Raw genomic sequence first — 23,626 nt, 5'->3', positions numbered from 1 at the left:
AGGACTCACAGCAGGCTGGTGCCTTCAAAACTGTGAACCCACCTTGGGGATGGGGCAGGGTGATTATACAGCCGTAGCTCAAACAATAAAACATCATAACAATCATCAGAATCATTTTCTTATCATAAAACTCAGAGTGGTGTCATGGTGTCTCCTGGTGACCAATTCTATAGAGGCTAGTGGTTGTCACTTTTTCGATCTCTTTATCTCATAAGCACCCAAGGTGTGGTCTTCTTGGTAATTCAGGCTATTTTGTAAGGCTACAGTTCCAAGGCCTTCTCCCTGGAGAACAACTCAGAAACCAAGTATGATGATTACTTTCAATTACTGGAATAAAACAGAAACAGTAAAATCAATAGCTTTATTTCAACAATGGGCCTGGAGCTGTGAGTAGCAACAGGTCAGTCAGGTTAGTTGACCATTTTAAGGGCGAGCATAAGAATAAACAATCTGTTGGCCTAAATGCAGCCATTTTATTAATTCTCCATCAGTTCCACCAGATACAACCATGTTCTTGAATGTTCAGATTAGAAGGGCATCAACAGACATTTAAACACAAAGGAAAATGACCATTTGAAGTGGTAACATTTGGGGCAAATTTGCCAAAATTTGTGGACATTCCCCCTCTTTTATGTAGGGTTAGGAATGTTCACTCATAATATTTGGGAACAACTTGAACTTAATCTACAGCGTACTGAAGGGGAGCAGAATTTGGACCCCAAAATATGCTTCTTTGGCATAAGGATTATTTGGTACTGTTATTAAAAAAAAAAAAAAAAAAAAACCACAGGAAAAGCTCTGAAAATGGAGTAGAAATTACCCTTTAGTGAGAGACATCTACATTTATAAGGGAAATCGCCATTTGTAAGGGTGTCTCTCTGTACCAGGAAGACAAGGATGAAAATCTCTTCTAAATCTGTAGAAACTCTTATAAATTGAGAAGGCAAAAACTTTCACCTGCATAACAACCAAGACCTTGTTACTTGTTACCATGCTTTTCCTGGTCACCTCGCATTAATAAGCCTTCCTCCACCCATCAAAATCTTTCTTTTGTTATTTGCCTAGGATGGCATTTAAGCCGGTGGCCTGGACCATTTCAGGGACATACTCAGTTTTCCTGGGTATCTCCTATGTATACAGGAGGTATATGAAACTTCGATTTGTTTTTCTCCTGTTAATCCTTCTTTTATTACAGGGGTTTCTCAGCCAAGAACCTAAAATGGTAGAGGAAAAATTATTTTTCCTCCCCTGCAATACTTTCTGACACTTTTTTTTTTTTTGACTTTTGTAATTGAAGTACATAGTCTTTTTGTGTGTGTGGAATCTAACTGCTTAATCTCCAGTCCTTCAGTCTTTAAAACATCTTTTCTCCCTCAAGAATATTGCACCCCAAATATCCCTCTTTGACACATGGACTATTTTGAGTTCAAGGTTATTAAGAACAAGTAGATGCAGGGAAATCTCTAAAAATAGGCATAAGTTATCATTTTGTAAAGGAAATTTACATTTATAAATATAATTTCCATTTGTAAAGATGTCTCCCCACCCTGTACCAGGGGGAGAAGGACTTTTAATATGTCATCAGTGGAGAAGGTACCTACTTAAGTCTGCATAACAAATCATACTAGACAACTGTTTTTTCGCATACTTTTATTTGTCACCTTCCCTTAGGTGCCTGGGGGGAGGTGCCTTCCCATAACTTGCCTCCCACACCCAGAAGTCCCAACCCCCTTTTTCTTTGTTTAGTTCTAAGACATCTGCCTAGTTCTCAATCATCTGTCTGCCTCCTTGAGTTTCATTTCTTTGTGAAATCACCGTGCTTACATATGTATTTAAGAGTTTTTTTTTTTTTTTTCTCTTGTTAATCTGTCTTTTATCAGTTTGGCCCCAGCCCATGAACCTAAGATGGGTAGAGGGAAAATAATATTTTTTCCTTCCCTGCCAAACCTCCAGAAGCCACTGGGTCCTTCAGCCTCTCCATCTCTCCTCTCTGTCTCGCACACCAGACTGCAGCAAGTGAAACAGGACGGGGAGAGCTGCTGTGGTTCCTCAGTTAAAAAGTTGCTCAGCGTGAGAAGGGGTGTGAGGAGGCAGGCATTGCGCCCATCAGGAGGCGCGGGGCCCTCACCCAGACTTCCTCGGGAATGAAGGAGAAATAATAGGCAGCTCACATTTGCAGCCAACCGGCCTGGGTGGTGTCCTTCTTTGAAGTGAAGCACTCAGAAATCCCTCCGGGGCAAGACTGGTTTAACAAACTGGAGATTTGGGTGGCCTGTCCGCACTTTGGGGGCAGCTTTGGGAAGCTAAAGAAATCAAATCAACCCCCTTTGCAGAGTTGCTTCTTCACAACTCTACTAATATGCACTCACTTGCTGATTTAAAAAAATCCGATTATGTAATGTTAAAAATGTCACAATTATCTTCCTTTGATAATGGCCTCAAGTGGGGTGATAAATCAGCCTGTGACAGAGTTGATAGAAAGGCTCTTTGTCCCTGTTTTTGAAATAAAAATGGGTATAACCTAAATGTACCACCTACTTGGTTCTTAGGGGAGTCTAATGGACTTTTTTTTAATGTAAACTGGATACGTTCATAATAAGAACCACCCATTTAGGTATGATCTTTGTTAAAGCAAATAAATGCAATATTGCCATTGCTTTCTTTGGTTTTTGTCAGAATGTTCCAGGTTTAGATTTCTCGCCCTAGAGGTAACAGGGTGTGTGTACAGGGACATTTGGCAAAACTGTTCTGCAAATTCAGCTGGGTGTGCTTCTGAACACAGGAAAGTTTCCCATGTTTCTTTTTGTTATGAATTGGGAAGGCTATGTTTCCAAGCCTGGGCATAACTTCCACATGCCAAACGAAAACACAAACAGGCAAACAGATAAACACAATTTTCTAAAAAGTTAAAAACATAGCAACAGGAAGGCCAGAAGCAATCTAATTTCAGTAATATTTTCAATAAATTAATGGCTTGCATTTGTGGCAGCAGACACTTGGAAAAGATTGAGCTGACAGATGGGCACAAATAAAGCCACAGGAAAACTGGGAAGGATGATAAATATTATCTGCAGGCTATTTTCATCCCCCTTGTTAATTAACCATCCTGCTCTTTTACAACAGCTAAGCTTATTTTTCTTTTAGTCTGAAACTCTTTCATTTCATACTGTTTGCTTTCAAACTTTCTCATATTCCCCTCCTGTGTTTCTTCGTATCGCAAACCTGCTTCGATTTTCAGTCCTGTGTTCTTTCCCACTTTTCTTCCAGTGAGGTTTTGGAGGGGATAAAGCAAGGACGTTTCCTTTACCTCTTGTCAGCTTCCTAACAATTTTCTTGCTATTAATGTCCAACAACTTTCCAGCCCCAGGGAATACAAATTCCTTTCCTTTTCTATAAATTGTTGGGTGCCGTTCTCACCGCCCATCACTAAAAATACAACACGGCGTATTGATCTCACTCTCCCTCTCGCTCTTTCCCTCTTAGAAGAATTTGACAAATGAATTGGTCTGCCTTTTGTCTCTTAATGGTTTATGTCTTCTGATGTCCAGTTTGGCAGCTGGGCAGGGTCATTTAGTTGAAAGAACATGGGCTTTGGAAATAGTCAGCCCTTGGTTCATATTCTGGTTTTGTGTCTTATTAACTGGACGACCTTGGGTAAGTTCTTCAGTCCCTCAGAGCCAGTGTCTTTATTCCAATAATGATTCTATCTGGGTTTGCTTGAGGGGTCGTCAGGGAGATGTGACACATATGTCACTTCTCTGATAGCAGAATTCTAGGGATGATGGCAATCAAGGGGGCGTTAGGTCAATCATGACTTTTCCTTATGCAGCCTTAATACCTTCCTCTTTTCCTGCCACAAAGAAAACACAGTTGCTGAATCAAATGAGACTTTTCCATTTTTTGAAAAGCTTTAACTGGGCCCAATTCCTTAATAGGGCTCTTTTTTGGCCAGAGGAGATTGGATCTGTGGTTGTTTGGTTCAGCAGAAATCTGGTATACCTCCCCTGGCATCCCTGCTCTTCCCTTTTATTTTCAGCTGTCAGGGGGTTGTGGGGAAGGCAAGAGGGAGAACAGAAGGTGACGCTGGGATTCTCTTTTCTGTGCAGCAGCCCAAGAGTGGTGGAAAATCAAAAAGCTGTAATGAAACTCACTGAGGAGTTGTCTGATTTGAATAATTCAGATTTCAGCCAACTAGCACTTCCTCAGAGAAACCTTACCTGACCATATGATCAAAACTAATTCCCCCAGTCGCTCTCCAGTCATTATTCTGCTTTATCATCATCACAACAGTCACCACTATCTGAAATTACTTGCTAATGTATATGTCTACTCGTCTGTGTTTTTTGTTTGTTTCTTCCACTGAAATGTTAACTCTATGACAGCTGGAAACCTACTTATCTTACTTTCTGTTATAGCCTCATTGCTTGAAGCAGTATGTGGCAAACCTAGGTCCTCAATCTGTGTGATACATAAATAGTTAGGCTACAGATCTCACTAACATGTTGGAAATCATCCTGGCATCTATCAAAAGAAGAATGTAGCAAAAGATCTGGTTTAGGCTGGGCTCAGCTAATCTCAACTGGTCTGTTTATGAGTCTGCCGGTAGAGAGGGTGGCAAGGCAGTTTTTATTAGATTCTGACTGCACCCCTAGTTTGGCAGTGATATACTGAACAGTGACATGATTCTTCAGGAAGAACCAGGAAGTAGTTCAACACAGGTTTATTTATTTCATGGAGCAGTGATTGACACACTGATCATGCCTCCCTATTAAAACACATTCTGAGCTCATCTTCTAGAATACTGTTCTCTTTTGACTCTTTCAACCTCACTAGCACCCTGTTTTCTTCATCTCCTCAACCCAGAATCTCTTCTCATCTCTATCAACATTCATCCTCCAGGAGACACGTCACATAACCTCAAATACTTTCCTATTTCGACAACCCGCAGATTTGTATCTTCAGCCCAGACCTTTGAATTCCATACATGTATTTCCAAATGCCCCTCTAATATCTCCATTTGGATTTTGGGATTGATTGCATTAATATCCACACCCTTTGCCATCTGACTTTACATTTTCTCTCACTTTAGAGGCAAGGAAGGGCTGCTCTTCCTGCCACCCCTGCTGAACCTGGCTTAGCTATGTCACTCGCTTTGCCAGTAGGATGAAGTAGAATTCATGGTGTGTAAGTGCCAAGCCTGCCCCTCAGGAGTGTGTGTGCTTTTCCACTTATGTGTCTCTTGTGCTTCCCCACTGCTGTGAGAAGTCCAAGGCCAGATTAGCCCTCAGGTCCCAAGAGGAGGATGTGAGACTTAGAGCAGAGCTTCCCAGCTAAGAGGCCTCAACCAAGCCAGACCAGAGTGGATCCCCAACTTACCTGGAGACAGGTAACTTGCAGACAGGTAATGAGTGAACACAGCTGAGATTCGCTGAGTGCAGCCTAAAGCAGCTAACCCTCATTAACCATCAGCACTGTAATAAATAACTATGGCTTTAAGCTATTGAGGTTTTAATGTTTTTAAATTAGTTTTAGATTTAATTTGTGCAGTATAAATTGCATATATTTAAAGGGTATAATTCATTGCATTTTGACTGTATATACACTGCTGATCGAAAACGTGCATTTCATAAAGGCAAGGATGTTATTTTGTTACTGTTGGAACTTAGGGGCTTGAAAATGAGCGATCCAAGATAGAATATTAACCAGTATACAGCAAACTGCTGAATTTTAGAATTTTAAAATCAATATTATAATTTTTGATAAACAGAAAAATTCTGAATGTGCTCCATTTGGAGAGTAATATGTTTAAAATATTAATTTTCTGGAACAGCCTAAATGTTCAGCAATAGAAGAGAACATCCAAATGTTGGGTGAGAAAGTAGCCATTACATAACTGCTTTTGGGGATGATATGATATAATAGGTAAAAATGTTCTGGAATAAGTTTTTTTTTTAAGTAGAATAAACAGTGGTGTATGTGATATTTGTAATGGAAAAAATAAAGGCAAGAGAAAAAAAGGAGGCCAAAAAAACACAGCACAATTTTAGAAAGCTTGTTTCTTAGTAGTGGAATAATCAATTATTTATCTTTTCCTCATGCTCTTTGGAATTTTTCACATTTTCTATAAGTTTATTTTAAAATAAGCTAGTATATTTTCTAGTTCTAGTGGCAACTACATCTTTGCTCTTCCATTTATTTAAGAAAGAATAATACGTTTTTTCCAGGCCACGTAAGGCCCCTGATACCTAGATTGGCATGCTCTCCTCTGTTGAGAATGACTGTAACTAGTTCACTTGCTATTTCCTACCACCCAAGGAGAGATGGTCAAGAGAGGTTAGCAGCACCACTTATGGATACTGAAGTGTGGGCTCAGAGGAAGGGGCTTAATTCCCCTCGGTTGGGCAGCAGTAACTGAAACACGGACCAGAGCAGAAATAAGCGGAGACTGTTTCTCCATCGTAAATCCATACCCCTCCTGAGCGGCGTGGGAGGAGAGAGGTGCTAGGGGCGAACCTGCGTTTGGAGTGATCTTTATTCCGTGGAGAGTGTGAGCCCTGCAATTGTTGCCTTGTAGACGTGATACGAGACGATGATGGGTCTCTTCCATCTTCTGAGTCTGTACGTTGGCCACGATGGACTTCAATGAAACATCCCCTTCCTGGCTCCCTCTACTGCCCCCTGGGATGGCAGCCCTATGGGGTAAGTACACTGAAGAACATCAGTGTAAAAATACCAGTGAAATCTTAAATCAGGTACAAAGATAAAAATATATCAATCATGCCAAATTGAAAAAGAAATTGTCAAGAATCATGTAACTTAAAAGCTGATGAGCAGGAGGAATATTGTAAACTTGTTTACATTTTTACAACATGGCTTGCCACTTTAGCTGGTAAACAGAAATACCAACCTGGCTTTGCAGGAGCCTCTAAACCATGCTGTTGTTTACATGCAATGGAACTCTTGCAAGTGATTTTTTTTTTTTTAACCCTAATGCTATTATTTTAGCATTCACTGTTACTATCATGTAAACTATTTTTACGACCCATAACAATGTCATTCAAGTAGTCATAAAGTAACGATGTAAGTGCTCATGCTGAAAAATGCGCCCCCAAATCAATAGCTTTTGGAGGGATGTTATATATGATAAGATGCCAAGCAGAGTAAACAACCACGATGAAACATGGTGCGGTTAATATGGGAGACAGCATTCTGTGAAATATTAGATATAACGCCGGGAACAGGAAAAGCGGCTTTAAAGCAAAAATATGTTACAACTTGTAAATGTGCTCTGAGAATACATCTGTCTTATTTTATGTTTATTCCCTTGAGAAAATCATTCTTGAATTATGCAAGTTCGAATTATACAAGTTCTTGTGAGATGCATCTTTTGTATGAAATAAGACCTCCCCACATTTTTATGACCAGAAATCATCCAACTTAAAAAAAAAAGTCAGTGTTGCTGGCACTTAAATAAACAAGTTCCAGGTTATCTTTTTAATAGGAAAACTGCAGTTTTAGATTATATAATCCATCAGTTTGAATTGCTTAGAAAGTGCTTAGCTAAGTCCCTTGTGCAAATAGGTGTAAAGGAAATGTTTTTTGGTGATAAGAATCGGGTAGTTAATATTTCCAAAGCATTTTGCTCAGACATGTGAAGAGCTAAGTTAATTTCTTTGAAATGTTTAGGAAAATGCACCGTTATTAATCTAATTCAGCTTCCTATTAATGCAAAACTCACTGGGATGTTACAGTGTAATGGTCAGCTGTCGAGATGATTTATGCCATTTATTATTTTTAAAAGGAGGGATGTTTTGCATTTTTTTTTATTTCCATGTGATAACCTCAGCAGAATGAAATCCCATTTCTAGTTTCCACAGTGCAATAAAAACAGGTTTGGCTTTTCAAGTTCAGCCGTGTGATTTGTGTGTATAGTTTCAATTTGTGATGTGTCAGCCAATGAACAGCTGATTTAATGACAGTTAAGAACCTCTACTCCACAGGAATGACTGAAGAGATGTTCTCTAGATCAATAGTATTGCCTGGTTTTACCAAGGAAATAAATCATTTTGCCACAAGGTTGCCAAAAGATGAGGGTTTTTTTTTTTTTTTTTGATCAGTGACACAAAACTATGCTGCCTTGGGAGAGACCATGAGATCTTAGACTATCCATCAATTCAACTTTAATTAAATCTCATTTAATGGACTACTGCCTAGTAAAAAGAACATGGAAAAGAAAGTCGTAGTTGAAGCACATGGAGATTTTCTTTTACTACAAATGGCTAGTTCACTAGGGCGGACGGTGATGGGATATCTTGCTGTAGCTGTCTGAAGGAGAATTTGGACTCATAAAGGGAAGTCATAGAGACACACCCTGGACGGTTGGGAAGAAAACAAGTATCCACATTGTGAACTGTATGTGGGGGCCACGTGGCAAGGAACTGAGGGTGGCCTCCAGGAGCTGACAGCAGTCCTCGGCAAGTAAGTAGCGGTCTCAATCATATAGCCACAAGGAAACCAACCCTGCCATCAACTTGATCGAGCACCCCAAGCCTGGGATGAGAACTGCAGCCCTGCCTAACACTCTGACTTCAGCCTGCTGAGACCCGAAGCAGAGGGTTCAGTCAGGCTGTTCCTGGACTCCTGACCTGTGACAATGATGAGGTGATAAATTTGTGGTGTTTTAGGCTGACAACTTTCTGGTAATTTGTTACACACCCAAGAAAACCCAAGATGATACCTTTTCTCTGGGTGGCTAACGGCCAATGAATGATCTGATCTGATCTATGTGCGAATATACGACCTGGTTATCTTGGCCCTGGTTAGAATAACTCTAACAAAATTAGTTCCAGAGCTCCCCATAGGATTGACTGGGGTTCTGATACAGCTGGTGAAGAGGTTCTGACACCCAATTCCAATGTATGTATGGGGGTTCCCCCATACCATCAAGCAGTGCTCCATCACCAGTTGAGTGTCCTACAACTGAACTCACTTCTGACGCTGTGTACTTGGAGATCACATCAGATTCCATGGATTAAGGGTTCAGTCCTACTTTAAAGATTTAAACGCTCTGCCCAGGAATCCCGCTCCTGGGCATATATCCAGAAGAAACCCTACATCAAAATGCACCTGCACCCCAATGTTCATAGCAGCACTATTTACAATAGCCAAGACATGGAAACAGCCTAAATGTCCATCAACAGATGACTGGATAAAGAAGATGTGGCGTATTTATACAATGGAATACTACTCAACCATAAAAACCGACAACATAACGCCATTTGCAGCAACATGGATGCTCCTAGAGAATGTCATTCTAAGTGAAGTAAGCCAGAAAGAGAAAGAAAAATATCATATGAGATCACTCATATGTGGAATCTAAAAAAAAAAAAAAAAAAACCCAACACAAACAAAGCATAAATACAAAACAGAAATGGACTCATAGACATAGAATACGAACTTGTGGTTGCCAAGGGGGTGGAGAGTGGGAAGGGATAGATGGGATTTCAAAATTGTAGAATAGATAAACAAGATTATACTGTATAGCACAGGGAAATATATACAAGATCTTACAGTAGCTCACAGAGGAAAAAATGTGACAATGAGTATATATATGTTCACATATAACTGAAAAATTGTGCTCTACACTGGAATTTGACACAACATTGTAAAATGATTATAAATCAATAAACAATGTTAAAAAAAAAAAAAAGATTTAAACACTCTGTCTCCAAACACAATCACCTTCTGAGGTGGTTAGGACTTCAACATAGGAATTTGAGGGAACAGAATTCAGCCTATAACACCAGGATGTAGACTTTTAGACTGTTGCAATCATGCAAATGCAAATCAATGAATTTGATATATATTTCAAAATAATTTCTGTTCTCAGGTCACATACATCATCAACTCACACCAAAGGCATAGCATGGGTTGAAGAGAGCATCAGGCTTGTAGAGACGAGGCAAGCATTAGGGGCAGCACAATGAGTGAGCAATGCTGGGAAACGACCAGCTGCAAAATCCTCCATCAGCTTTGGTGTAAGCTAATGACCCAGGTGAGGAGTGGAGCATCAGGTATGTCCTCCACGTGCCTTTTCCTCCTGCACACCTTCATTACAACTTCTTCCCATACTGGCCAGTAGAAGTGGCCATCATAACCCCAAAACACTGCTAGAACATGTCATTTTGGAAAATATTCATAGATGTGTGTGATTTTGTAAAGTGGAAAGGGCAAGGAAAACCCAGCCAAAGAGTGTAACCATTTTATTATAATAATAAATCAAATTTTATACAAAAGTACAGCAAATGGCCAGGGCTCAGTTTTTGCTGTGTCCCGGGGAACTATGCTATAAAGCAGGTTACTGTGGAAGGCAGGGTCAAGCTTAAATGATCTGGAGGTTATAGTCTTGTTTCAAAGAAATTATGGACCAGACTAAGAATATATAATACATGAAAAACCACAACATCTATAAACCTTTATAATCATATAAATAGTAAAATTATGTCCAAGGTCATAAAATAGACATAAATGTACCTGCGATAAAAGGGACACTAATATATTAGAGAATATACCTATGTTATATTAAAAATACTTTACTATACTGTAAATTTGACTCATTTTGGTGTTCTAGCTGTACTAAGCATATAATTAACATTAAATTTGTTTGACTTATAATTTTGAGGTGATTTTGAGATGTGCTTTGGGTAGCTTATTTCTCAAAATCTCTCAGTAATACTGTTCATGACAAAAATGGCAAGTGGAACCGTAATTTTTTTGTTTTTTCTGAAGAGGTATCTCCTTGTAGTTAACCAAGGAGGTAATATTCTCGGGGTTACTCTCAAAGTCGGAATGGTTCTTTTCTCTGCAGCATCTTTATATTTAAAGACAGACTTCTGAATTGTGTAGATTTTGAGATGAGCTGTCTGTTGAGTCTTTTCTTCTTGTTCCTCTTGGTTTCGTCTCTGTCTGACTTCCAACATCAGCTGTCATCCAAGTGCCATATTTTGACTGCTCCAAACCTTACCCACTTCCTGTTTCTGGAACCTCCTCCCAGGCTGTGTGTTATGAGGTGGGAGATGGGGGCATGAGGGAAGAGAAGCAGGGTCCTTCTTCTTCCACAGATCCTGAGTTTGGGAGAGCCCCCCTCCCTGCCCCTTGACAGCTTGAGGGAGAAGACTCGGGCTCTGCCAGGCTGACCCTCCAAATCTGGGACTGAATCTCCAGGGAGTGATGCAAAGATGCAGGGCAGTTGAGAAACAATATCCCCTGGTGTTCAGAGCCCACAGCACCTTGGTCTTGAGTGTCCTTGGAGGCAGTGCCAGCAGCTCCGTCCTAGAGCCATTCCTCCCACTGCCCAGCCTTGCTGGGTTCCTGACCATTGTCCAAGCCCAGTTCTTCAGTCATCCTCTGGAGTCTGTATGCTACCCGGCATCCTTCCAGCAACCCTCAGGTTAGCTGGAGCTGGTTTCTGTGGCTTGCAGCTATCTTTGTGCAAGGAGTTTCAGCAGGTGAAGCTAGGTACAGGTAGGGGCAAATGTCTGTGTGAGGAATGCAGGGGGAGAAAGATGCTGAGAGGCTGACATGATTCTCAGGTGTTTTCTTTCACTCCTGGCTGCTGGTCCTGCAGTGGTAACGCTGGACGTTTTTTGTGGGGGCATCTTCATGTTCTGCTTTGCCAGGGGACCCGAGGTCCCATGGTTCTTACTGACGAGCTATTTCAGGATTCTCTCCCCCCCCCCCTCTCTTTCTGTGTCCTGCTCACTCAGTGGGCACTAAGTCATGACCCAGCTACAGATCAGCGTGGCTGTCCCTGTCAACCAGACACATTTAGATCCTGCCTTCTGTTATGAACATCTCGGTCTGGGTATTTGGATCCAGTTCTCATATCCATAACTCTCTTCTTCCCATCTTTTGCGGAACTTCTCTTACTGAACCCTTTTCCTCCCTTCTGGTATCTGGCCTCGGCTGGGGAACCCTGAGTGCAAAACAGCAGTTCAAATCTTAATAAGAAGGAGGAGAGGTCTCAGTGTCTTTCCTCCCTGTGTTCCTCATGCGAAGCCCCCACCCTCACCTGAGCAGAAGAGGCAGTGCCAGCTTAACACTGAAGTCATTAAAGGGCCACTCTAGAGATTTATTCAGAACATAGAGGTTGGCTCCAAAGGTCCACAACCCAAAATTTACCAGCAACCCCTAAATGGCAGTTTTCTTGTGAAGATAAAGCAAAGATAGTAGAGGATCTTGAATGTGAGCATTAAATCAGCCTCGGGGCCTTGGTCCCACTCTGCTTAATGGCTAGACATGGGTGGCCTCACCTGGAAAGAGGCAGGTCCTAGTTTTCCTTAGAAGTTTTGCACCCAGCCCAAAGTATCTGCTTACCCGCATCTTTTGTGGAATAAATGGACTCTTCCTCCCACGGTCTACAACCAGGAAATGAATTCCCTTAGTTATCTACTCTGGGAAGGTTTTAGCACCAGTGCAATCTAACCAAGGGGTTCCCAGCGATGCTTTGAATTCCAGTGACGCGTCTATCTATTCATTAAATTGTTTCAGAACTGGGGCTTTGGCTGTATCATACTTGCAAAATTCATCAGAGTTGGAATGATATAAAACAGAATGCATTTATTAATTTACAATGTGTCATTACCTAGTGCAGCTATCTGCAAATGGCATTCTTTTCCTGGGTATTTCCCAGGTAGCTAAATTCAGATCGGAAGGCCACTGGGTGAACATGTAATTAGACTCCAAAGGGAGCTATATGTCCCGAAGGGATATTTCTAACAAGCTATGAAAGCTTAACAGAAATACCTTTTGTCTCTCTAGGGAGAAAGAATATTTCTGTTTGGTGATTGAGAGAAAACGGCACAGCAGCTGAAGCTTGATTTGAGGGCTTCCAGCTTTCATGTTGTATGTGTTTAATTTTTTCAATGCCCTGTCCTCCCCCGAATTCAGAAAGCCTCTGCTGCTCACAGCAGTATTGGATAATGTATTTCTACTTGGGTATGAATTCAAATCTGCCCATTATCTTTCCAAAACATTTTACATTTTGAAGTTCACCTCAAAATACAGATCCTAGTGTGCTGCACCTTAGACAAGGACACCCAAGGATCCGTGAGTGGGGGGAGTGGGGAGCAGTTCTCCATCAGACCGTCCCATGTGATCAGATTCCTACCCTGTCTCTAAATAAGAGTCTGTTTCTGCTTTAAAATCCAGGACTGTCTGTGCGGAGTTACATAACTGTTGGGTGTGTTTTCTGGAAGAAACACTGACACTGTTCCTCAGCTATGTTTTTCTAAACTCCATGAGGACATTCACTCATCTTGCCTCTTGATTCTTCAACTTCCTAAGTACATTTCCATGCCAGGGCTCCTTCCTCTGCATAGAAAACCCTCCCTGTAGGGCCCCCACAGGGCCCCTCACTTCCTTCAATTCTCTGCTCAAATAGCGTCTCCTCTGGAGACCTCCCCGACCACCCATCCAGAATGCCGGCTCCTCACTCTAGCTCTGGACCCTCCTTTACTTTATTCATGGCATTTGTCACCAACTGCCAGTGCACTGAACATTTAGTGATTTACCATCTCCGTCTCTTGCATGTTAGCTTCTCAAAGTCCGGAGTGCTTGTGTTCATCACTGACTCTTGGATCACTGCCAGGCACACGGTAGGCTCTCAGTAAACATTTGGTAAACAAGTGGATGAATTAATGAATGGATGAATCCCAGGTTCACAGGTCATTTCTCCTGGATTTGTCAACTGGGCCCATTCTTTTCTTTGTCATTCCCTTCCTCCCATCTTTATTCTTCCAAAATAAGCATTTATTGGGGCCTTGAAACCCTGGAGTAGAAAAAGTTCATTCTGGAATGGTTTTCTATGGACTGACAGTGGTATCCATAAATTCTCACCTTCCTCCTTCCCGTCTGGTGGTTTTTTCTGTTTCTAGGTTCTCCACATTTTAGGACCTGCAGCTCTCAGTTTATTGATTATACCATCGTCTTTTCCATCTGTCTGGAACGATGACAATAGTGAAAAGACTGAACTCCTAAAGACAGCAGTTGTCTGGGTCTTATTCTCATTTGAGGCCCCAGTGACTGGCACACCAAAGATATTTAGTAAATATTCATCAAATGAGTGGATATGAATGAACAGTAGGACACTGGATAAGAAGAAATCTAGGCAAGGCGCTTTAGGGGCAGAATGTGTGGAAAAGCAAATGCCTAGCAAACCAGTTTTTAAAACATTATGGACAAGATTAATTTCCTCTACTTAATTCAAGATCCTTTTCTACTGCCCTTATTTAGACAGAAAGGGAAATGAGAACAAATGTACCGAATCATTGTTTCATATCTGATCATTAGTTATAATTTATCCAAAACACAAGTGCTGTAATTTAGCTTCACAATTACTGTCATAATAGTAAATCAGGAAATGTATAACAATAACTTTACTTTCCCCCCAAGTTCATTAATTTTAAAATAGCTGATATACATTCATATGTTTAAAAACTTTAAAAATAATATCCAGTTAAAAGTTAGCATCTCTTTCGCCCCTGTGTTCTAGTTCCCGTGTTGCAATCCTTGGTATAGCCACAGTTCCCAGGTTCTTATGCTGTCTCCTAGCTTATCCCTACACAAAAGTATATTTATCTATTTTAAAAAATGGTAGTATATGACACTCATTGTTTTTCATCTTGCTCTTTTTGTTTAAAATACAATTTAGAGATTATTCCATTTTATTGCATACAGAGCTGCCTCATTTCTTTAACAGCTGGGAGTTATTCTACTGCACACATCTAGGATACTTTAATCTTTTCTCTACTGATACATATTTAAGTTGTTTCCAATTATTGCAATTACAAGTAACATCGCTTTATACATGGGCAAGTGTAACTGTAGGATAAAGTTCTAGAAGGGGAATGGTTATGTCAAAGAGCATACGGATTTGTAATTTTGACAGGTAATTCCAAATTGCCTTCCTTGAAAGTTGTACCATTTCCACCCATACCTGTAATTGCTGGTCTTTGGTGATAATTCTCATTATTCATAGAAATGTTACTATTTTCTTATATCTTCTCCAATAGTGTGTTATTAAGGGTTTTATAACTTGCCAATCTTTCAGGTTAAAAAAAAAAAACCCAATCTCACTGTCATTTTAATTTGCATTTTTCTCTTTAGGAAGGAGGTTGAACATCTCTTCATAGGTTTAAAATTCTTTTCTGTTTCTCTTGCCGGGAAAAGTTTGCACTTATCTTTTCCCCATTTTCCTACTTGGCTCTTTTCCTAGTTATTGTTCACTTGTTAGAGTTTTTATATATTAAAAAAATAGTGAAAGTTATTATTGCTGACAGTGGTTGACTAGGGTTAAGGCTGCTGGAAAAAAATCATCAAACTATACATTAAGAACTTAAAATTTATGTCACTTTGCAGCTTCTAAAATGAATATGTATTTAGAAACCTAGAATAATATTCAGATTCTCTAAACAGTAATTGAGAAAGTTAGTGCTGGTGCCTCATTGTGTAATTCATATATATTGAGAGTTGAAGGAGATCTCAGGTTATCTGGTCCTACTCTCCCAGTTTATAGGTAAAAGGGCAAGAAAAAGTGGTCCTTCGGCTGCAACTAACAAGAAGCCTCAAGAAGGGCTCAGACTGGCTTGCACCGTAGAAAGTATATTGGCTCACTTAAAAGGAAGACCAGAGGCAGTGCAGGCATTAGGGCTGATCCAACCAGCTCAACAGCATCATCAGTGACCCAGGTTACGTCCCACCAAATGGCCATTGCCGGTACCAGTCCAGGGCTGCTGCTTCCTGCTCCTCCAACAGCAGAGAAAACGCTGCTTCTGTAAAGCTTCTCACAAGAATGAGAACAAACCTCACTGGAAGTCTACAGCAAACCTCTTCTCATATCTCATTGGCCCTTACAATGAGGTCACATGACCCTCACTGAGCCAATCATTGGCAAGGGGACCTCTCACCCTCAGAACAATCAGGACCACCCCTGAAGCTGGCCAGCTTCCAGTGAGGTGGGTGGGCTCTTAGGTTGGGGCTAGGTGGCCCCCAAATGAGGAGTCCATGCTATGTGTAATGTCATGTAGAATGGCATTACTGAATATCTCTTCATTGTTTTAACTTGATGGCACAAAGAAATAAAAGATTCACTTGAAATCTGTATGAATCAATGTTCTTCAGAGAAACAGAATCAAAACTATATACAAGGGGGAGGGTATATAAGCTCAGTGGTAGAGTGCATGCCTAGCATGCATGAGGTCCTGGGTTCAATCCCCAGTACCTCCATTAAAAAAAAATAAAGAAATGAACCTAATTACTGCCCCCCACCCCACAATTTTTTTTAAAGTATATACAAACACAGCATAGTCACACACACAAATACACACATGAAAAAAGGGAATTATATTAAAAAATTGGCTCCACAGTGAGGCCGGGCAAGATTGAAATCTGTAGGGCAGACCGGCATGCTGGAAACACAGGTAGGAGTATGTCTGTCTTGAGACAGAATTCCTTCACCAATAAATCTCAGTGTTTGTTAAGACCTTCAACTGATTAGATGAGGCCCACCCACCTTATTGAGGGTAATCCCCTTTACTCAAAGTCAACTGATTATAATCCTTAATTACATCTACAAAATACCTTCACAGAAGCAACTCAGCTACTGTTTGACCAAACTCCTAGGCATTGAGCTTGGTAAATTTGACACATAAAATTAACTATCACATAATTGTCATTCTCTAATCCTGTATTTCCTCAACGTTTCTAGCTTCAGATCTCCTTGGGGTGAGTGATGTATGTATGACTTCAGAAACATCAACCTTACAGCAAGGATGTGGCCACTCTAGAACTCCATGAATCATTGTTTCTCATACTAGCCCCCAGCATCAACAGAGATGTCCCCGAACACAGATGGACTCAGCCCAGTTTTACAGAGGAGACTACTCTTCCACTTAGACTCTGATTCAGATTTATCCTATAGTGTTCTGCTGTGGGGCGGGGACTGGAGAGAGGTTTTCTTTAGTGTCTGCAGTAATACTAATGAAATCCACGACCCAGGAAGTGCACCAAACATCAGGACCCAGGCTCAGCAAAATAAGGGGAAAAAAATTAGGATTAGAAACCTTTAATCAGGTGTTCTGTCCGAGCCAGCCTCTGGCTGATAAACCACTCATCCGATGATGAAGATGGTGTTGGCGGGTCACTCCTTTGACAGCACCTGTGAAAATACACAGTACATTGTGGGTGTGTGGCTGGACAAATATTCTAGAGCAAGTAAGGGGATTTTAGTCCAAACACCTCTCAGATTATTCAAGATCTATTATGGGTGTTACTGGGTTGTTACTAGATAGTTTACAAAATCTTTTTCCTAATCAGAGATTTCTCTTCCTTTTTGAGAAGGGGATAATTTTAGCATGCTGATAATTTTTATTTTTTTCCATGCTGTGATAGTTCTTATTCATCTCAAAGTTTAGGAGTGTTTAGTTTAGGTTGTTCCTACCCCTAAAGCCATTCCAATCCAGTGGGCAGAAATCATGGAATTAGTTAGTTCTCTTTGGAGGCAAAAACAAACCAACCAACCAATCCTCCATTAATTCTGAGTGGGAGTTTTGAGTGAAAGGCTTCTGATTGGCTGTCATTGTTTCATCCTGCCTTATCTTAGAACTTTCTTTCTAATTCACTGGAGACAAATAATACAGGGTATTGGTGGGTGGGTATGTTTACACGAGGGTGTGGAGGGAACAAAGGGACTTTGGGGAGCAGCCAAGCTAGTGCAATTTAGGAATTCTTGCCTGGTGCAGAGCCAGCCCGAATAGTTTCCTTAGTTCAGGTATTTTAACAATTAACTATCAAAACAAAAATAAATGCAAGGTAACTGTTTTCCCTCCCTGATCATGTCTCAGATCTGGAAGCCCCTTCCTTCTTTTATTGGGTCCCCTTAGCACCACACTGGATGTCCCTCTGGGAAGGGACAAGTGTCCTGCTATGTCATATTGGTTCCCACCCTGTTTTAAGCCTGGGATGGGGGAGACATCGGTGTCAGGGCCAGAGACACTATTTCCACCTCCTGATGAATCTGAGCTTCTTTCTCTCTGATAGACAATCTTCCAAAAATACTCCTTGAGAATTTTCTAGGGATTACTGTCCTCGTAGAATGCACTGTAGATGGGAGACTAATTGTTTTTGAACATCTATCCTGGCTCTTGTTAAAGACATGAAACGTTGGAAGCTGGGCGTGTTGTGACCCGGTCTTCCAGGCCCCCCAGCTGTTGCTGCAGTGCTTCTAGGCTGCAGGTGTCGAGGCACAGCCCGGCTCAGCTGGATGGAGCTGGGAGGCTGGGCGGCGCTGGCCGCAGAGACCAGCGGAGGAGGAGACGCGCCCTCCTGTGGCAGAAAGTAAGACTGCCCGCAGAGACAGGCGCGCCCTGGGCGCACAGAGGAAATGTTTTCTCTGCAAGTATCCTTTCCTGCAGATGTAAACAAAGCAAACCCAAACTTCAACCTCTGCTGCTCTACCACCTTGACTTACTCTTTCTCAGAGGGGAGAATGATGGACACCAGGGAAGGAAAAGAAAAGCTAAGGATTTTCCAGCTTTTGTCCACTGCCCCCTCTCGCCACTTACTTCCTCCCAGCCCACTGGCTGACCCAAACCTCTGAATACCACCTGTCCCGTTTAGCCTTCTTGTCTCTTGTCTTAGTGCTTCATTTGTCTGCCTTCTCCGCCCGACTGTATTTCCTAGAGGACACGGGTCACATCCTAGTTATAACCGCATCCGGCGCTGCATGTTCCTTACAGCCTTTGCTGAAAATAGGCTCACAGCATATCCAATAGCAGAGAGGAATTTCTTGGTCATCTGAAAAGAGTCCCGTATAATTGTCTGATTGCAAGTTAGGATGGTCGTGATGAGCCAAGAGCAAGAGGCTGATTTTATTTTATGTTACTTTATTTTTTTTTTAATCAGGCTGATTTTATTTTGTTTATTTTAATGAATTAATCTATTTATTTTTTAGCAGCCTGATTTTAAATGTTGGTTCTACCAACTGCCTCAATGGACTTAGATTTTACACAATGTCCTAGTTCAAGTGGTTTCATTTGAAACATTCCTTTTGTCTTTGAAACAACTGAGTGAATTAGACAGGGTAGATGTTACTATTCTTATATTTAAGGAAGAGAAATATTCAGAAAGTGCAAATGACTTGCTCAAGGTTGCTGGCCAGTGAATCATAGCTCACACTTGTTCCTCTTGCCTCTTTGCCCACAGCTCTGACGTTCTTCCTTCAGGCCATGTTTCAGGACTCACACTATCTGGGTAAGTAAATGACCGCCATGTTCCTGCTCAGGGTCCTCAGGGGGAGTTGGGGGTAGCTCTCTTCCCCCATCAATTTTGGTCCCTTCCCCAGCTGGTGACTCGGGCATATGACATATGAGTATATGACATCGGGCAGGTCATTGACCTGTACCTACATCTTGGTCCCCTCATCCTGAAAATAAAGATGACAGTAGATGCCAGCTGCCTCGAATGGTCTTGTGAAGATTAATGAGACGATACAGGGATGTGCCCTGAGCTCCTGGGATGAAAGGCTTAGCAGAAGCACAAAGTCTAATTATAATTTCTTAACAGTTTCAAAGGAGCCTCTGGGAAGGCTAGTTCTTGCTTCTAAATTTGGAGAGGATGCCTGTGTGGGGTGGATGCTTTTCTCTCTGGGGGTCATCCCAGCAGTCTCCTGCTTCTGCTGGTTTTCAGGGCTCTGCTGTGATCCAGCAGCTCTTGACTCTCATCAGCAGTAGGCGTTAGAGCCCTCCAAAGACACTGCCCCCATCGTCCATGCTCATGGAACAGAGCAGGGAAACCTATTTAGGACACGCATCAAGTGGGCTTCTGTTAATTTTAGGGAACTTGGGTGCAGTCCCTAGTCTGAGGGTAGGTGTGTGCTATAGAGCAACAAGAATATAAGAAGTCTGCTGGGACCTTCCGGGAAAGGTTCTTCCTCCCTGGTAAGATGAAGGTCCGGAAGAGAACGTGTCCTAGCCCTGTCCTCTGCATCCTGCCCTGAACGAGTGTAAGATCTGATCCTTGGGGCAATTGTTGCCATCTTGCAAGCTGAGAATTGTAGCAACACTGGCCTGCCACCACTGAGCCACTGAGGCAGTGTGGGAGTTCTTTTTCATGAGAAAAAGAAATCTTTGCCTAGGTCACCATCGGTCCACCTTTCTGTAACTTAAGGACAGAGATTCCTAGCTGCCATATGGCCATGTCCACCGTGATGTAGGCCAGGTCCAGGGGGTAGCTGTGGTTTTCTGACCTGAAACGTTACTGTAGTGGTTTCAGAGCACTGGATTTTACACGGAAAATCTTTGGCTTTGCTCACTTTCTACCCTGCTTTGACTTCCTTCTGGCCATTCTCTCCCCCAGCTTCTCATCAAATGATCCATCCTGAATGCGGGAATAAAACCACCTCAAACGAGTAAGGAGACAAGCTTTGTCTCTGCTCTTTCCCAGCCAGATTTCCGGAGCCCCAAGTCGCCCCAGCTCTCTACCCTGTTCTCACCCCTGTCGGTGATTCCTGAGCCAGGCATCCCCTCCCTCATGCCAGCCTCCCTCTTTCATGTTCTCATTCTTCAGAGCCATAATTGAGGGTGGCTTAAAGTGTTACCTTCACAGGTGGCACTGACATTTTCACGTAGTGGAGACCATTCTGGGCACAGATGTGAAGGAGCCAGGTAGGTTATCACTGCCCTCCAGTGCCCTCTTCTCTTCTGTCCTCTACTCATAAAACTTTTCAAGTATCTAGTGCTTTCTTGCTGTTCAATCAGTAGGGTACCATTCTCCATTCCAAGGGACTCATCTTATTTCTGAAATGGGAATAACAGTGTTGTGCTGATCAGAGATCGAGGATTCTGTCTCTACTCCCTTTGGCATCTATTCTGTGTCTGCTTGGGCACCGTCAGAGCTCTTTTCTTCCTGGCTTTACAAAAGTTTCCATCATTTCTGTGCCCTGATCAATGCTGCAGTGGAAAAAAATGTCTTGATAAAGAGTTTCTCTCCCTCGAGGTATTTACATTTTCAGAAAGGACCTGTAAGGGAAATGCTGAGAAGGTAGAGACCTTGCTGGAACCTGGTGTGGACAGTGAACTCCACTACCTTTGTGACAGTCCGTTCCTGGTACAGGTAGAGGAATGTCCATCGAATGATTTGGATTCGGTCACCTCAAATTAGCTAAGGCCTTCAACATTTAACCATTAGCAGTGGAGGGGAAATAATATGAAATTCTTGCCTCAGAAAAAGCAAATCTTTGAAAGCAAATACAGATTTCTTAGCCACCTCTGGGGAAGGGGTTATCTTCCTGAGACCAGTAGGAAACGAACAGATATCTTCAGATACTTAAAGGAATGATAACACGGCTGAGCTAATTAAAACATCCCTCAAATAGCAGAAATTGGGACGATTAATAGTGAAAGATTAATTTGTTTGTCTGTCAGGGATATGATTTCAAAGGATGAAGCTGACTGGAGAGCCTCCCAGGCATTAAGTATTTGGGGAGAAGACCTTAAATCGGCCTTTTCTGTGTGTGAGGCAGAAATCTGTGTTTTGGCTGCATTTTAATATAGTGAAACTTTGTCCTCACGAGATTGAAATGTGCTGGTTCTTAGGTAATTAGGACTCCTTTCCAGCCAAAATGAGAAACCTGGCTTTGTGAAATGCTTGGAAAGAAAGCAGAGTATATATAGAAGCCAGTGGATACCTGACCTGGGAGCCAACTCATTAGGACGAATAACAGATGAGTAAGTAGTTCTGTTGAAGGCCGTGGTGTGTGGACACAGTCATTGGTGACATGACTGCACGCACAAGGAGTCTCACTTTTTCAGGTTAACTTTTACTTTTGCCTCTTATGTCTTAGGTTTGTTGTTTTGCCTTCACTGATCTAAGGATGTTCTGTTGCTTCAAAACCCCCAAGTCTGGCTCTGGTGATTGGCTGTTGCTTTGGTTGCCCTGATGTAATTATTGATGTGAATGGCATTAATGGACCGTGGAATAGTTGGCATCCATGTATGGATGAACTGATTTAGACCGGCTACCAAAGTGACCCAGTTTGTTGTTTGGTAATTGGTTATGAAGTGAGCCAACACTTACAGACTTAGCAATTCAGTCGTCGTACATCGTAAGAGACACAGAAAGAAAAGGAGTGCTCTACAGTGTGTGTTCTGTACTTTCTTAAACAAATACTGTGGAGGCCCTGCTGTGGGCCAGGTGCTGTGCTAGGTTCTGAGAAGGCGTCAGAGGCGGGATTAGAAGGTGAACAAGAACAAAAGCAAAAATAAACAAATGGGACCCAATTAAACTTAAAAACTTTTGCACAGTGAAGGAAACCATCAACAAAATGGGCAGAGGACCTACTGAATGGGAGCAGATGGTGCAAACGATGTGTCTGGCAAGGGGTAATACCCGAAACACATACTCAGCTCATGCAACTTAGTATCGGAAAAACAAACAACCTGATTAAAAAAATGGGCAGAAGACCTGAACAGACAGTTTTCCAAAGAAGACAAACGTGGCCAACAGGCACATGAAGAGATGCTCAACGTCACTAATCATCGGGGAAATGCAAATCCAAGCCACAATGAGATATCAACTCCTGCCTGTTAGACTGGCTATTGTAAAAAGACAATGAATAATAAATGCTGGGGAGGATGTGGAGAAAAGGGACCCTTGTGCACTGTTAGTGGGAATGGAAATTGGTGCAGCCACTGTGGAAAACAGTAGGGAGGTTCCTCAAAAAGCTAAAAATAGAGCTAACATACGATCCAGCAATTCCACTCCTGGGCATACATCCGAAGAAAACAAAAACTAATTTGAAAAGATACACACACCCCAATGTTCATAGTAGCATTATTTAAAATAGCCAAGACATGGAAACAACATAAGGGTCCATCAACTGGTGAATGGGTAAAGAAGACGTGGAATAGTACTCAGCCAGGAAAAGAATGAAATGTTGCCATTTGAAACAACACAGATGCACCCGGAGGATATTATGCTTACTGAAGTAAGTCAGACAGAGAAAGACAACAACTGTGTTGTTTTCATTTATCTGCAGAAGCTAACAAGTAAAACGAATGAATATAACAAACAACAACAAAGAAAGAGAGGTTGAGCAGGACATTGCTTCTGATCTTGACTGGGGTTCATTTGGCTAAAGAAGGGTTTAGGCCCCATACCCTATTTTACCCAACTCAGGAAGGGGTCTGGAAAGCATTAAAGTTTAAAATGCAGGAATGTGCAGGAATGTTCAGGACCACTGTGTAAAAGCTCAGCATAAAAATGCCAGGCAGGCTGAGGCTTGGGAGAAAGTATAGTTAAAAGTCACTCTGTTTACTTCCTAATGTTGTCCTAACAGTGCCAGAATTGGGCCGCATAAAACATCAAGGAATTGAATCTTTCATAGCTGGAGGCCGGAAGTCCAAAATCCAGGTGTCAGCAGGGTTGGTTCCCTCTCAGGGGTCCAAGGACCGTACCTGCCCGTGCTTCTTCCTAGCTTCTAGGGGTGGCTGCCAGCCTTTGTCGTTCCTTGGCCTGTAGCTGCATGACTCCAGTCTCTGCATCGGTTGTCACGTGACCACATGCCCTCTGT

General features: G+C 41.9%; 1 long non-coding RNA gene across 1 annotated transcript; it reads right to left on the bottom strand.

Annotated features, from left to right (window-relative positions):
* Positions 1-217: 217 nt before the first annotated feature.
* LOC141575656 (uncharacterized) lies at positions 218-21,456 on the bottom strand. Its single transcript, XR_012503343.1, has 3 exons — positions 20,654-21,456; positions 17,121-17,215; positions 218-327 (listed from the first exon to the last, which is right to left on the bottom strand). It is a non-coding gene; the product is annotated as an uncharacterized LOC141575656 (long non-coding RNA).
* Between the last annotated feature and the right edge of the window lie 2,170 nt (positions 21,457-23,626).

Source organism: Camelus bactrianus, chromosome 30 (genome assembly GCF_048773025.1).
Source record: "Camelus bactrianus isolate YW-2024 breed Bactrian camel chromosome 30, ASM4877302v1, whole genome shotgun sequence".
NCBI classification, from domain to species: Eukaryota; Metazoa; Chordata; class Mammalia; order Artiodactyla; family Camelidae; genus Camelus; species Camelus bactrianus.
The sequence above is the reverse complement of the archived record's forward strand: the minus strand, read 5'-3'. Positions and strand labels throughout refer to the sequence as shown.